General features: G+C 51.7%; 1 long non-coding RNA gene across 2 annotated transcripts; it reads right to left on the minus strand.

Annotated features, from left to right (window-relative positions):
- Nucleotides 1-517: 517 nt before the first annotated feature.
- LOC116666480 lies at nucleotides 518-12,334 on the minus strand. Of its 2 annotated transcripts, XR_004323364.1 has the most exons (4): nucleotides 10,491-12,334; nucleotides 1,976-2,373; nucleotides 1,571-1,770; nucleotides 518-827 (listed from the first exon to the last, which is right to left on the minus strand). It is a non-coding gene; the product is annotated as an uncharacterized LOC116666480 (long non-coding RNA). The 2 variants fall into 2 exon arrangements; XR_004323363.1 differs by lacking the exon at nucleotides 10,491-12,334 and having other exon boundaries at nucleotides 1,976-2,550.
- Between the last annotated feature and the right edge of the window lie 1,507 nt (nucleotides 12,335-13,841).

Raw genomic sequence — 13,841 nt, forward strand, 5'->3', positions numbered from 1 at the left:
GCAAACTTGGTATTCATTCTTCAAAACCCACCTCATTGCCTTGGAGTCTGGAGCGTGGCAGGAAAGAAGCCCCTCGCGTGGCACTCTGCCTGTTGTGAAGAACTTGGGAATAAATCATTTCACATAGCCTGCTTCTAGACAGGATGTTACGTGTAGCAAAACAACTACTATCTGCCATCTACTCAAGATCCTCAACATAATGGTTGTAAAATATCACAAAAATTAATAAAACAGCTAGCAGCCCTCAGTCATCAGAAAAAGGATAAATTCCTTTTAGTTTGATAAGGAAAATGCATAAAATATTTTAAGAGAGTGTATTATTCAAAATGGTTAAAATAAGTTGATACTTTAAGGGATAAACTTGTGCTCAAAAATTTACTTGCAAAAACGTTTTTAACTGACTTGAAGGGGGCACCTTATTCCTCAAAGAAACCAGAACCCAATCAATATGTGTATCCACAAATGTCTTGCTCTTTGGATGAGGGACTTGGCATACTTTGTTACTGTGATGGAAGGAGACCCACAGGCTACTTAATGTGCAGGAGGTCTATGATCTCTTGCTCCTGCAAACTGAGGTCTCCAAGCTTGCTGGCCTGGGACCAGGCTCTCTGCTCCCAGATGCCTGCCAGTTGCCGTGACTTCTTTGCCCCCATCCCTAGCTAAGCCCTTTACTGGCACAGGGTCGGTGTTGGGAAGTTGGGGGAGTGGGAGAATGAGGCAGAATATTGGTCCAAGGATTTTGTAACTCACCCCTGTGTCTGTCTCTTGGTCCCCAGGGAGCTCTGAAGCCAGTGAGCCCAGAGTTGGCATCAGAAATCATCAGTGACCTTTAGAGGAGAAATTGTCTGAGGATCAAATGAGACTGTGGAGCTGGGTTTTTGTAAACAGCATAAAGAGGTTTGAGGATTATCACAGATTCTCAGTAGACATCTTAAGCGGTAATGAGCTGCCTGCCACCAGCTGGGAAAGCAACGCAGGGGCTGAGCCTCTGCTTCCCTGCCCCACAGACATCGGCTTTGGGGCACCTGCTGTCTCTTTGGTGATGCAGTGACCCCGCAAACATGTGCAGCGCTCCTGTCCCACCCCAGTCGCTTACATGATAGCATTTGTTGCTGGGGACAAAGTAGGAAGACGTGGGCAATGTATTACCATCACCTCTTGATGGGGAGCCTGGACAAGGCCTGCAAGGGAGGGTGACCGGCCCAACATCATGCAGATCCTGAGGCCACGCTGGGGCCAAACCAGGGCTTGACCTCTCCCTGGGCCACTTCTGCACCCCAAGCCCTACCAAGGCTCCACAGCCTCCTGCCTCGGCTCCCCCAACTGAACATCTTGCCAGCTGCAGGCAGCTCTTCCCCATTCAGTAGCCCCTTTAGAAGAGGAGCAAATCACAAGCATGGTGTTACAGGGTGTGGTGCAATTTTCCAGAAGGGGGAACATGGCAGAAATGTGATATAACTGACAAAAGTCCATGAGGTCAAGCCACATAAATTGTGACTCACAGTCATGCAGGACAGAGGGAGCGGAGGAGGTGGGGGCGTTGTGGGGGGCTGCTGCTTTGAGGACTCACCTTAGCTGCGTCCAACAGGTAGGTCAAGGGGATAAGATGGGGGAAGGCTGCCAGCCAGGGTAAGAAGCAGGAGAAAAGGAAATGATGGGGACCTGTGTTTATTCATTCCTTCCACAGCTGGTTTCTGACTGCATCCTGCAGGCACGGCAACAGTGGGGACGTGGAGACAGCAGTGTCCACAACTCTTACAAGGAGTTTACCTGTAAAGAGATGGAGAAAAATAGGGTGGAAGTTGGAAAAGAAGGTGAGGTAGAGGGAAGACTTCATATAAATGCTAATGGGAAGGAGCCAGTGAAGAAGGTGAAGGTTCTAGAAGAAGAGGGCAGTGAAAGGAGCAAGATCTCAAAGGAAATGGGGAGGAGGGGAGCGCGGGGAGAGAGTCACCGGGTGTGGTGAAGACATTACCTGGGTAACAGGAGGATGGAAGGGAGGGCAGAGAGGGCAGGAGTGGACCAGAGCTGTCTGTCTGCGTAGAGTAAGAGGCTGCAGCTTTCCTTTCAAGCCCTGATGGGAGATGACCTGGGACAGGGGCCTGACTGGAGTGACAGTCCCAGGGCACAGGCCACGGCAGAAAGGACGCTGAGGGTAGTGGGTGCTGAGTGCTCATCGGCCTTTCAAAGGAGACTCCTGAGGTCTAGGGGAGAGAGTTGGCTGGCTGCCCAGGGTTGGCCATGGCCGGATTGCCACTTGGAGTGCAGTCACCTCCTCCCTTGCTCCCCTCCGCCACCTTCTTGCCCTCCAACCCATTCTCTGCACCGCAAACACAGGGACCTGTCCTACACACAGATCGAACCCTCCGAGAACTGTTAAGGAAAGCAAAGAATCAAACACTTACCTACTAGTTAACCAAATCGTTGATGAGGAGACATTTCTCTTATAGAAATAGTCCAAGTAAAATAAAATTCAGGAGGGATAACAGACTCTCACCACTTTGCAATTCCAATTAATCTAATGCATCTAAGACAATGATTGTCAACAGCTGCTAGTATCACAAAAAGAGAGAAAACAAGACATTTTATGTCTCCTGATGAAAGAATGCAACACCCGTGAAGAATTCTTGGCAAAAGCTCGACCTAAAGTATGACTAGACTTCCACCTGTGGTGTCCAGTATGATAGACACCGGCCACATGTGGCTACTAAGTAGCTGAAAAGTGGCTCATTCAAATTGAGATGTGCTGTGAGCATAAAATACTCATCAAATTTCAGACTTAGTACAAAAGTAGAATGTAAATTTATATTAAGAATTTTCATACTGATTACATGTTGGAATGATAACATTTTGGATATATTAAATTGAGTAAAATATTATCATTAATTTCATCAGTTGCTTTTACCACCTAAAACATTACTACTAAGAAACTTGAAATTACACAAGTGACTTGCATTTATGGCTCAAGTTATATTACTATTGTCAGATGAGCTCTGGATCTAACGACTAGTGTATAGGAAATTCAGAGGGCAAGTGAGTGTGTTAACACCTGGAAAATGCAATCAGCAAAATCTGGACAGTGGGAACTCTACAGGACAAAGAACTTGGTTTCTTCCATAAATATATTGCAAGAAAAAATAGAAAGAGGGGACAACCTTTTAAAAAGAGACTCAGTAGGTGTATCAACCAATCCCATTATGGACCTTGTTTGGTTCCTATAAGTGAAACAAACTGAAAAAAAAAACAAAACACTAAGGGATAATCAAAATGTAAACACTGAGTAAATATTTGATTATATTAAGGAATTTTTTCTAGGTGTGAGAATAGTAATAGTAAAAAGTAGCATCATAGTTCTCTTTTAAAGTCCATATCCCTTAGAGATGTGTGCTGAAACATTAACAGATGAAATGCATTTGTCTGGGGCTGGGGTGGGGTATGCAGTGGGGTACAGACCAAACACGACTGGCCAGGGGTGATGAGTAACTGGGGGCCTGTACCCTGCCCGTCAGCCAGCTGGATGCTTGCATTCCCCAGAATGCCCCTGCTCCTACATTCCTCAGGGCTATTGCCCCCACGGTGTCTCTGCTGAGAATATCTTCACCTCACCCACGGCAAACCTCTGTTCATCCTCTAAGCCAGAGTTCAGACATTCACCTTTCTTCTGTGCAGTCCTCCCTGCTGTCTTCCCCAGTCTCCACCCCCACCTCCACCCAAAACAAGGGGCCTCCCTCCTTTGGGCTCCTCCCACCACCTGTGTGTGCTCCCACAGCAGCCCATACATTTCCTCTCAGTGTCTGTTTCCCTGTCTGACACCTCAAGCAGGCTGTGAGCTCCCAGAGGGCAGGCCCCTTGTTATAAGGCACAACCAGTGCTCAGGAAAGTGTGCTAGATCAGTGTCAGTGCCCTGAGGGCCCATTTTACAGATGAAGCAGTTGAAGTCCAGAGAAGTAAGTGTCATAGCCAAGAGCTATTCTCAGAGCTAAAATGTGACCGAGCTAGGACTGGGAACCAGAACCTTCAAGTGTTTCTCTACACTACGTATGAGCTGCAGGCCCCAGTTCCCTGCATTCATTCATTTGGCATTGATTGGGTGCCCCCTGTTGGTCTGGCCCTGGCTGAACAAATCATGGACCAGTGCTATGAAGAAAAACCACAAAAGACCGACCACGAGAGTCTGACATGAGGGAGCCTCTTTGCCCTGGGATCTCAGGCAAACCTCCTTGAGGAAGTGAAATTTAAACAGATTTGAAGCTAGAGAGCCCATTCCAGGCCCAAGGAACAGCATGGCATATGTGAAGGAATTAAAGTGACCAGTGGGGCTAGAGCAGAGATTAAGCACCAGGACCCTGGCGAGGTGGACGGTGGCAAACTGGGTCCACAGACAGTCCCCCTCCCCTACCTAGGGTTGTTTTCTTCCAGTTATGTTTTGCAATGTAGTGTTGATGATTTTTTTAAAAAATAGTATAAGTGTATCCTGACCCCTCTGGCCGGCTCCCTTAAGACTCAGCTTCAGTGCTGGCCTGCATTTGTGTAGACCAACCCACTGGCACAAGGAATTCTGTGAGCAGCAGGTTTTAATGCACAGTCACAGCCCGGATGTACACAAATGTAACTTGTTTTCCCCATCACTGTCTTCAGCCAAGTTCATGAATGCCCTTTTCAGCCACTGGCGGAAGACTCTCGATCTTCCCACTTCAAGGCAAGTCAGTCATTTCTAGTTAAAACATATCTTCTTTAGGGTAAGTGTTCAAATTCCCAAGTCCTCCCTGACCCCACCCTTCACCCAGTGTGGCCCCAGGGACAGGGCTTCTGACGAGAGTCGCTCTGACCTGTCCATCCTGTGGCTCATTTCGATGTTGGGTGCTGGCCTCCATGGTTCTGGTCTCTGGGTCCTCACACCTGTGTCATTTTCCCCTAGACCAGGATTCTTTAGCCCTGCTCGGCTCCCTTGGTGACTCAGGGCACCTGGCCCACCTTCTCCCACCCCTGTGAGGCTGCTCTCAGGGCTCCCTGCCTGGACTTCTCCCCTCTGCGGGTTGGCTGCCAAGGCACCCTGACCAGCAGGGAGCTCTATGAAGGCTTACCTAGGTCTTCCTGGTAGACCTGGGCAGTTGGGTCCCTTGTCTGTGACTGCCCCAAACCTATCCCCTGTTCAGATCCCAGATGGCGGTGGGGACAAGGGAGGAGGGGCCCCTCAGGCTCCATCAGTTTTTTGACTTTGGGGGTCTAGCTTCACCCCTTCCAAATAGCGCCCTCTGCAGCTCTTCAAAATTTTACTCCTTTTTTTAGAGGTGGGAAAACACTCCTACATCACCATTTGCATGCATTCTTCTCTCCTCCATGGCAGTTTTTGTTTGTTTGTTTGTTTGTTTTGTTTTGTTTGTTTTTTTAATGGCAGTACACTCAAAGTTCTCCAGGCTCCTGCCTGTGTCTGGTCAGGACTCACAAATTCTTTTTCCACTCCACAAAGCCTGGCCTTGCAATGAAAGCCTAGCTTTTGAGACATTCAGCTCTTCAATCCCCTTTCTTGTTCTGGACAGTATCCACTCTGCCCTGGAGGTAGTAAATGGTGGGGCAAGTCAAGGGGTCAAAGGAACGGACAATACCTGGCTTAATGTGACACTGCACTCACTGCCATGGAGCGGGGACAGAGGAGGCTGACTGGACAGATGAAGAAACATTCCTGATGAGTGAAGTCCGACTCAGGTCAGGGCCTGTGGGAATCCCAGAAGCCCAGGCGGACAGAAATGATGGGAGTAGCGAGTGATGACTGGCGTACATGTACACAGATACCTATAATATGGTGTGTGGGCGTGTGAAAGGCTGAAGCACTTGCAATGTAGCTGGTAGAGCCAGAGTCACGTGATGGAGGTGATTTAGTTTCAGCAAAACATCAGCCTCTACATTAGATTAACCTTGCTGATATGAACTGAATTGGCTTTGTAGTTTCATGTGGTTTTCATTTGTAAACTTGTTTTGGTTTTATGGTTGTAGGAGGGCTATAAACATTAGTTTCTGGGGGGGCGGGTGTAGCTAAAGTGATAGAGCGCATGCTTAGCATGCATGGGGTCCTGGGTTCAATCCTCTCAACATAAATAAATAAATAAACCTAGTTCCCCCCACCCAAATAATAAAAATAAATAAAATTTAAAAAAAAACCCAGGAGTTTCTATTTAGTTTTCTTTGTTTGTAAAATGTTTTGAGAGTAAAAATGGAAAGGTAGAACAGCGTACTGAACAGTTTTTCCTTATGGTGTTCAACCCACCCCCACAACTTCCCGCAAAACAGGCTTGGCTTCAGGGCTGGGCCATAACTGGCCATCCCCAAGACAGCAGGGGAGAGGCTACAGAGGGGCTGCATTAATCTGCCCCCAACCTTGGCCTTTGTTCTAGAGCCTTGAGTGCCCTCTGTGGCCAGCCCTTTCTTCTAGGACTTCTCCTTCCCTACTTTTTCTCTGGATGCCTTTAATTCCTTGGTTTCCCTCCCTCTTTGGGTTCCACTGTTTCTTCTCCTTACCCTTGGGAGGGCCTGGGTGGGGGCTTTGGACCCTGCTGGCAGAGCATCCACCAGAAGCCTGATCGTTCACAGTGCCCGGATAGAGCCCCTCCTAACATCATCATGGCCAAAAGAATTTGTCTCTCACTTCATCTTGGCCACTTTCCCAAATGCCCCCTCTGTTTTCTGGCTTCAATGTGTGCCTGGTCCCAGGAAGGGATGGAGAAGGAAAAAATCCTATGCTGGTACAGACTTGTTTAGGCAATAATATAAATAAAAATAAGCTTTTAGCCTTAGGGGAGCTACAGGAATGTTTAACCTTAAAAGAGTCTATACAATACTTTTGGGATTTTGTACTTTATCTTCAGTGCAGTGGGAAATCTTTGAAGGGTCTTAAGCATGGAGAGTGACATGCTCTGGTACATACTTTAAAAAGAATGCAGTGGGAGAAACTTCCTGTAATGGTGGCAGTATGAAGTAATTGCATGAGCCTTCCTGCAGATAACAATTATGAAATCTGGACAAATTTAAAAAAATTATTTACAGGCCCTGAGAAGTGTCTCAAAATAGAAGCCAGAGAAGAGTTTACCCTTAAAAAACTAAAACTGGAAGAGGTAAGAATTCCAGCGGTGCTTCTGAACCCCTGTGGCCATAGCAGGTGGAAAACCACAGCATCTCTGCTGCTTGGTCCTTGGGCTGAGAGAGGACTCGACCCAGTCTCTGCCCCCTACCCAGGAGCTTCCAGTCTGGGACACACAGATGGATAATTGCACTGCCCTGTGTGGGAGCTCCCGGGCTTTGGAGGTGAGACTGGGAGAGGAGAAAACCTCCAAGAGGAGCGACCTTTGACCAGGGCCGTGAAGAATGAGTAAGAGTAAGGGTTTTGCAGGTAGCGAAAGAGGTTGAGTTTATTCCTCTTGAGCTGAGGGGTAGACCCAAGACCGATGGATGGGTGGAGGTCACAAGGAGGCAGATGTGCACCCCACACAAGGTTTCTCACAGCTGTGGCTGGCCAGGGTCCCCTCTGGGGAGGGTGAGCACCTGTGGAGGTGTAGCTAGGTGGGCCAGGAGAAGCTGAGCATCCATGAGGAGGAAGGCTGTGGAGGCTCTGACCGGCACCAGTACCTCCAATCTGAGAGACGGGTCACTGGAAATGCAGGCTTGCCAGATTCAATTCCTATGCAGGCTGCACCCCGGGCCATTTTATCAGCCATGTGCAGTCCAGCTGCAGATGCCTGGTAGGGATGGGATCCGGCATCTGCTCCTTCAGAACCCTGCTCTCCTGGCCCCGGTGCAGCCATGGATGTGCACCCTGCTGAAATGCATCCCCAGTGTGGGAGGCCTGAGGAGAGGGGTGTCTTCAGACTGTGAGGTGTATGGGATTGGGGAAACATGCAGACAGAAGTTCCAGAAGGACAGGTGAGCTCTGGGGGTGCCTGGATCTGTGGGGAGCCCCTGCTTCTGGTCATACAACTTATAGCAAGAGACATCATCTTGTAGAGGTTACAAACGAGGGCTGTTGAGAAACAGAATTCATCTGGGACAGTCAGACATCATTGAGACGAGGTGTGTCAATATACTCACACGGGGTTTCATCAGTTGGGCTGCACAAAATGTGCAACTTCACATACAGATCCATCTGCTATTTGTAGGACTGCTACAGGTTGGCCAAAAACACAGGACTTCTGACAAAATTATTTTGTGTGATAGTCAGCAGAAAAAAGAATGAATGGTGCATTTATAATTCAACTACTGCTTTACTGCGTACATCCCTGACAGGAGAGAAATTCCATCTTGAGCATGCATTGATGAGAACGAAATCTTCTGCTTACCATTTTATACAATCTAATGATTAGCAGATTTCCCACAGATTATTGTCTGGCTCTGTCCACATGCTACAGGCGCCAGGCTCTGTAGGACACGTTGATGTCACACGTGGCCCTGTACCATGGTGTCACGATGCTGGATGCAGCTGTGCAGAGGATAGTGGGAGAATCCTGGAAGCCATTCCACACCAGGATGGTCAGCACTAATGGGCACCATGTATGCATATATGCCCCTGGACACAAGTGAAACTCGAACTCGACTTCCCCTCTGTCAGATTCCAAAAATATCTATAGCCACTCCAGAGGAAGCAGTGCAGGGCCAGTCAAAGTGGGCAGACACAGATGTCTTAACCAACTGGACTTAAAATATTATATTTTTGCAATTTTCACAAGAACATATAATCATGTGAACACATTGCTAGCCCCACCCTCTCATCCCCACCCAGGCCTTGAAAGGAGCTCAGGCCGCTGCAGCTCTAGCTGCATCAGCACCTCTGGAAATCAGGTTCCTGTTTCTCCAGGTTCTGTCTCCAGCTCAGTTCTGCTCCACACCCTTCCATGTCTCCCCATTGTCCTCGGGGTAAAGCTGGGCATTCAGGTCCTCGGTGTCATGGGGACTTCATTAGCGCCCCTTGTTCCTGAGGAACTGTGGGAGGTGGGATTTCAGGGGGAGAGCAAAGACAGGGAGCCAGTGGGTAACTCTGAGGACAGCAGGGATGACAGGCCTAGGGGCAGTAACCGCCATGGACACCTGTGGGGAGAGGGCTTCGTAGATCCCACGGACGCCCCTGGCACTTACCTGAGAGATGAGGGCCCATGGGTCAGGGCAGCACCCACATCCTGATGCCTGCATCTCCCACTGCTGAGACCAAGGCAGAGCCCTCATTTTCCTGTGAAATTTCTTTCTAGACCCCAGAGTGGGTTTAGCGGTGGGGTGTATGGGTGAGGTGGTGGGAGGGCAGTGGAAAGGACCCTGGATCTAAAATCCACAGACCTGAGTTCAAGTGCCTGCTCTGTCCTGGGCTGTGTGATCTTGGGCAAGTGGCTTAACATCTCTGAATTTCGATGTCCTCATCTATAAATCATGGAGTACTTATTTCATCTCTGGGGTCTTGTGAGAGACAAATGAATCAAGTGTCATGAAGGTACAGGCACACAGTAGGGCCTCACTGATCCCTGCCTGGCAGGGGACACTGAACGCCTTTGCCTGCCTTGATTCTAAGTGACTTCTGAGCCTCCTCAGTAGGTTAGGCCATCCTGTTGACTACTAGCTTCACAAATTCTTCTGAAGAGTTAATGTCACTTGGCCCCATCCCGAAGCCCCACACAGCCCTTGATTTCCAGCACTGGCTGCCCCCGACCCCTCTGCTGTGAGATCATCCAGGGTGGGGAGAGGGCTGGGCAGGGGCCAAGGAGCACGATGAGCTCCACGATGAGCTCCGCGCTGGGCCTCGGCCTCCCTGACTGAACCTCGAGGGGCGAGCGGCCGGGATGAGCCCAGAGCAGCCCCTCCCACCGGCCTCTGGTTCCCATTATCATTCTTTCTCATGTTCTTCCAGACCAGCCTCCTCCAAACCCCTTTCAGCACCACTTCTGGTTCTTCTCTGGAGACGCCCTGTCTGCCTGCCCCACCTCCCTGCACACCTCCGGGCACCCCGCCTGGCCACCTGCCTGCGCCTTGCTGCTCAAGGCTGGAGTCTGAGGAGAGCCTGAGGGGAGCCTGAGGGGGAGGGGCATGTAGGGTGATGAGTGTTCACAGGGCCCCCCGAGAGCTGGGACTGACCCAGCTGGTGACACCCAGACCTGACTTGCCCCTGGGCTCCCCTCCGAGTGGCCGTGTGACTCAGGGTGGATCTCTTCCCTTGCTGAGCCTGATTCTGAGAGTTCGAAGGGGGCTGTTGAGAAATTCACAAGGAAGGGCCCATCCCTGCTCTCAGAGAAGCCCTCTGAGCAGCGCCTTCCTCCCGTCCTCCCTGAGAGGGTGCTTGTCAGCGAGCCCCTGCAGAGACGCCTCCTGCCCTTCAGAACAAGGTGCCCAACGGTGGGCCCTCCCAGTGTGGGATGGCCGGTCCCGGGACCCACGATGAGGTCGTCCACCTCTAGGCCTTCGCTCGGGAAGTCCCACCACCCCCAACCCTGTGTGATCCTGGAAGTCACCCAGGCTCTTACCTCACATGTCACATATTCCGAACAGCACTTTACCCTTGACGAAGTACACTCCCAGCTCTCCTTTCTTCTGGGCCTTGCAGTGTGGTACATCCTCGCAGGTGTGAGCCATCATTCCGTTTTATAGATAAAGAAACCAAGTCTCAGAGAATGGTGGTGGGTAGGCCAAGCTTACCCAAGTGGCAGAGGCCATAGTCTACCCAACCAAAGCCAAAGCTGGCCTTTCTCCACCCCCATGGGCAGGGCTGGTCATTTGGGTTATTGAGAGTGGAAATGAATTAACCGAGCTCTTCTTCAGTGAAACATTTTCAGGCCTCAGAACAGAAGTGTGTTGTGGGGAGGTGGGGGCTGCAGTCTGGAGTAGCTCGGGCTACAGGTGTTGGATATTGTTCTTGATTAGTGGGAAAGGTCCCCCCTCTCCGGCCTGGCACATGCTTGGGGTTCCAGCATTGCTGCAGAACTCCAGAGGCTGGCGGGGGCCAAGCATGAGGAAGGACCTGGGTGTTTTAAGCAGGAGAGAGACCTGGGGCCCGGCCTCCACGCAGGAGTTCTGAGGCCACTGACTGTGCGGAGGCCCTACGCTCAGGGCCAGAGCTGCGGCCATGGTGGGAGCTGGACACCTGAGTTCTGGTCCTGGCTGGGCCGTTAGTCCCCTGTGTTGACCTCCCTCCACCCGGGTGTCACATCTACTAAGTAGGGACACATTCCCTCCCCTGTTAGCAGCTTTGGGTTCCTGGGGACTCAGAGACAGAGGATGGGGAAGCTCGGGGCAGACTGCCCGGTGCCGAACCCAGCTGGGCTTTTCCTAGCTTCCTTACCTGCCGCGGGGGACATCAGGCCCTTCCTGTCCTTCCTCCCAGGGTCAAGGGATGAATGCAGGGGCCCTTTGTAAATGGTGAAGTGCTGGCTCATGAGGTATCCTTACTGAGCAGGGAAATAGAAACCGTTTTCTCTGGACTTGGTTTCCAGGCATGTTTGGATTGTATGATTTATGGATCTTAGCGGTTTCTTGTTCAGTCATTCATCCATCCATCTGTCCTAACAGCCACTAACCCACCCCAGGAGCTGCAGTGGAAGCCCAGACAGCATGACCCGGAGCCAGCCTTGTGCCCTCCACCCAGCACAGGCCCCCTAAGCACTTAGATACCCTTAGAGATGACCTGGGTCCCCTCCACTCCACTTTCCAAATGTGGAAACTGAGGTCCAGAGACAGGAAGGGGGGAACCCGACACTGATCTGACCAGTTGCAGACCTCAGCCTCACACTCTCCCAGCCCCCTCCCCAGGCTGATCTCTGACCCTGGCCTGGGCCAGCCTGGGGTTTCTCAGGCTTGGAGTGAGTCCAGTGGGACAGGGGCCAGGCCACCTCCTGGGCTGGGAACAGCATAGCCCCTATCCACCAGCTCCAGCTCAGGCCCAGGCAGGGGGCAGAGTGTGGGGGGTGGGTGGGGAGGGAGGGGGCCAGCGAGGCCCAGCCCCCCTGCTCTGCAGCACATGATATTATCTCTGGCCTTGGCTCAGCCCTCCAAGCAGGATGCGGCTTTCAACACCTCTCTCCCCTCGGACGGACTTGGGGCTTTTCGAGTTTCTCACGGCATGGATTGAGGGGCCGGGTCCCAGGCAGAGAAGGCTCCCAACCAAGGCCACCCCCACCCCTAAGGCTGCCAGTCCTCAGACAGTCACAGCCTCTGACGAAGGAGGGGGAAGGGCCGTGGTGCATGAGAGGAAAGGGGTCCCAGGAACCGTTCCGCTGAATGTCTCCCCCACCCCCTCCCCCTTCTGTTGTCCATAATCCAAGGCGCCTGTTCAAGGAATTCTCCACCGTGTGTTAGTGATTTATTTATACTAGGCTCATCCCGCCTGCCAGCATCCTGCCCTCACGGAGGCCGGCGGGTGACAGACCCCACTCCTCCCCCACCCCCCCATCCCTGGGGCCATTTTCATCAGCCCTGGCAGGTCTGGCCCTGCTCCAGGCTGCTCCAGATGGCGGGGCTCTCTGCTGGACATTGCAGGCTTTCAGGGGACCCTGCAATCTCACTTCTGGGACCTAGCCAACCCCCTTAGAGTCTGTGGACCCTCCTCCTCAATCTTGCTGGGCCCTTCCTCCCAACTGGGAGGTGACAGGTGATCTTTAAGAGCAAGAAGGAGCCTTATGGACATTTAATCCAGTCCCCCCATTGAACAGATGGACAACTAGAGGCCAAGAGAGGCAAAGGCTGGGAGACAGTGGGGAGGCCCCAGCCCTGTGACTGTCCAAAGGTCTTTAAAATTATTGAGGACCCCTCTGACCCACAAAGGGTTAATGTCCCCACTTTACACATGAAGAAGTGAGGCTGAGCCTGGGAAAGTGGCCCACAGATATTCAGTCTGGGCCAGAGCATGAGTTCCATCCTGTCTCTCGCCATCTCTCTCTGTCTCTGCTCATTTAGACTGGGCCTCCAGCTCCCAGGCTGTCACTGCTCTGTGTGATCAGGACTGCCCCAGGACTACAAGGATTTCCGGCTTGAGGGAGCTGGGTGGGAGTCTGTATGTTGTGAGGATGTGTTGTGCCCTGGGGATGGAGGGGGGCACACCTGTTCCTGAGCCCCCAGGGGACACTAGCTTACTGGTGGGTGGTGTCCAGCCCTTGCCCCTTGGCCCCTCAGCGCCTCCCCTAGTCCTGGTGAGCATGAAGAGGGAGCTAGCCCATTCGCCCACACAGCCCACAGCAAGAGAGTACTGGGGCGGGGGCACTTCATGCTGTGGCCTGAGATATTATTCACTCACTGCTGGCTCTGGATCTTGAGACCTGTGATCCCAAAGTGGAAGAAGGAAGAATCTTCTGTGTTTCTGGCTCTTCTAAGCAAGTGTCCTTCCCCTGTCTCCTTCCCAGCTGACCTTTAAAAGGTAGGCAGAGGTGAGGAACCATGGTACAGATGAGAAGACTGAAGCCCAGAAGCTTGCAGAGACTGGATCTGGCTTGCTACATGAATGACCCTGGGCAAGTCACTTACTCCCTGTGGGCCAGTTTCTCCATCTCACCCTGAGGGAGGGGAGCAGTTAGATAAGATACCCACCAGGGCCCTCTCTTCCCAGGCAGCCACACCCAACCCAGCCTCCTTCTCCCAGTGCCCAGTGTGAGGTCAGGTGCCTGGAGACAGAACCCTGCCTGCCTCAGGCCCCCACTGTGGGTGCAGATGACATGGATGCACAGCTGAGCTCCTGCCGTGGGCCAAGTGCTGAATCAAGCCCTGTGTACAATTCCTCTCAAGCCTCCAAGCTCCTGTGAGGTCTGTGTGAGTAGTCCCATGTGATAGAATGAAGGTCAGAGAGGTTATGTAACTTGTCTAAGGTCACACAGCTTTCTGGGGATACC

The sequence above is a fragment of the Camelus ferus genome, chromosome 10 (assembly GCF_009834535.1).
Source record: "Camelus ferus isolate YT-003-E chromosome 10, BCGSAC_Cfer_1.0, whole genome shotgun sequence".
NCBI classification, from domain to species: Eukaryota; Metazoa; Chordata; class Mammalia; order Artiodactyla; family Camelidae; genus Camelus; species Camelus ferus.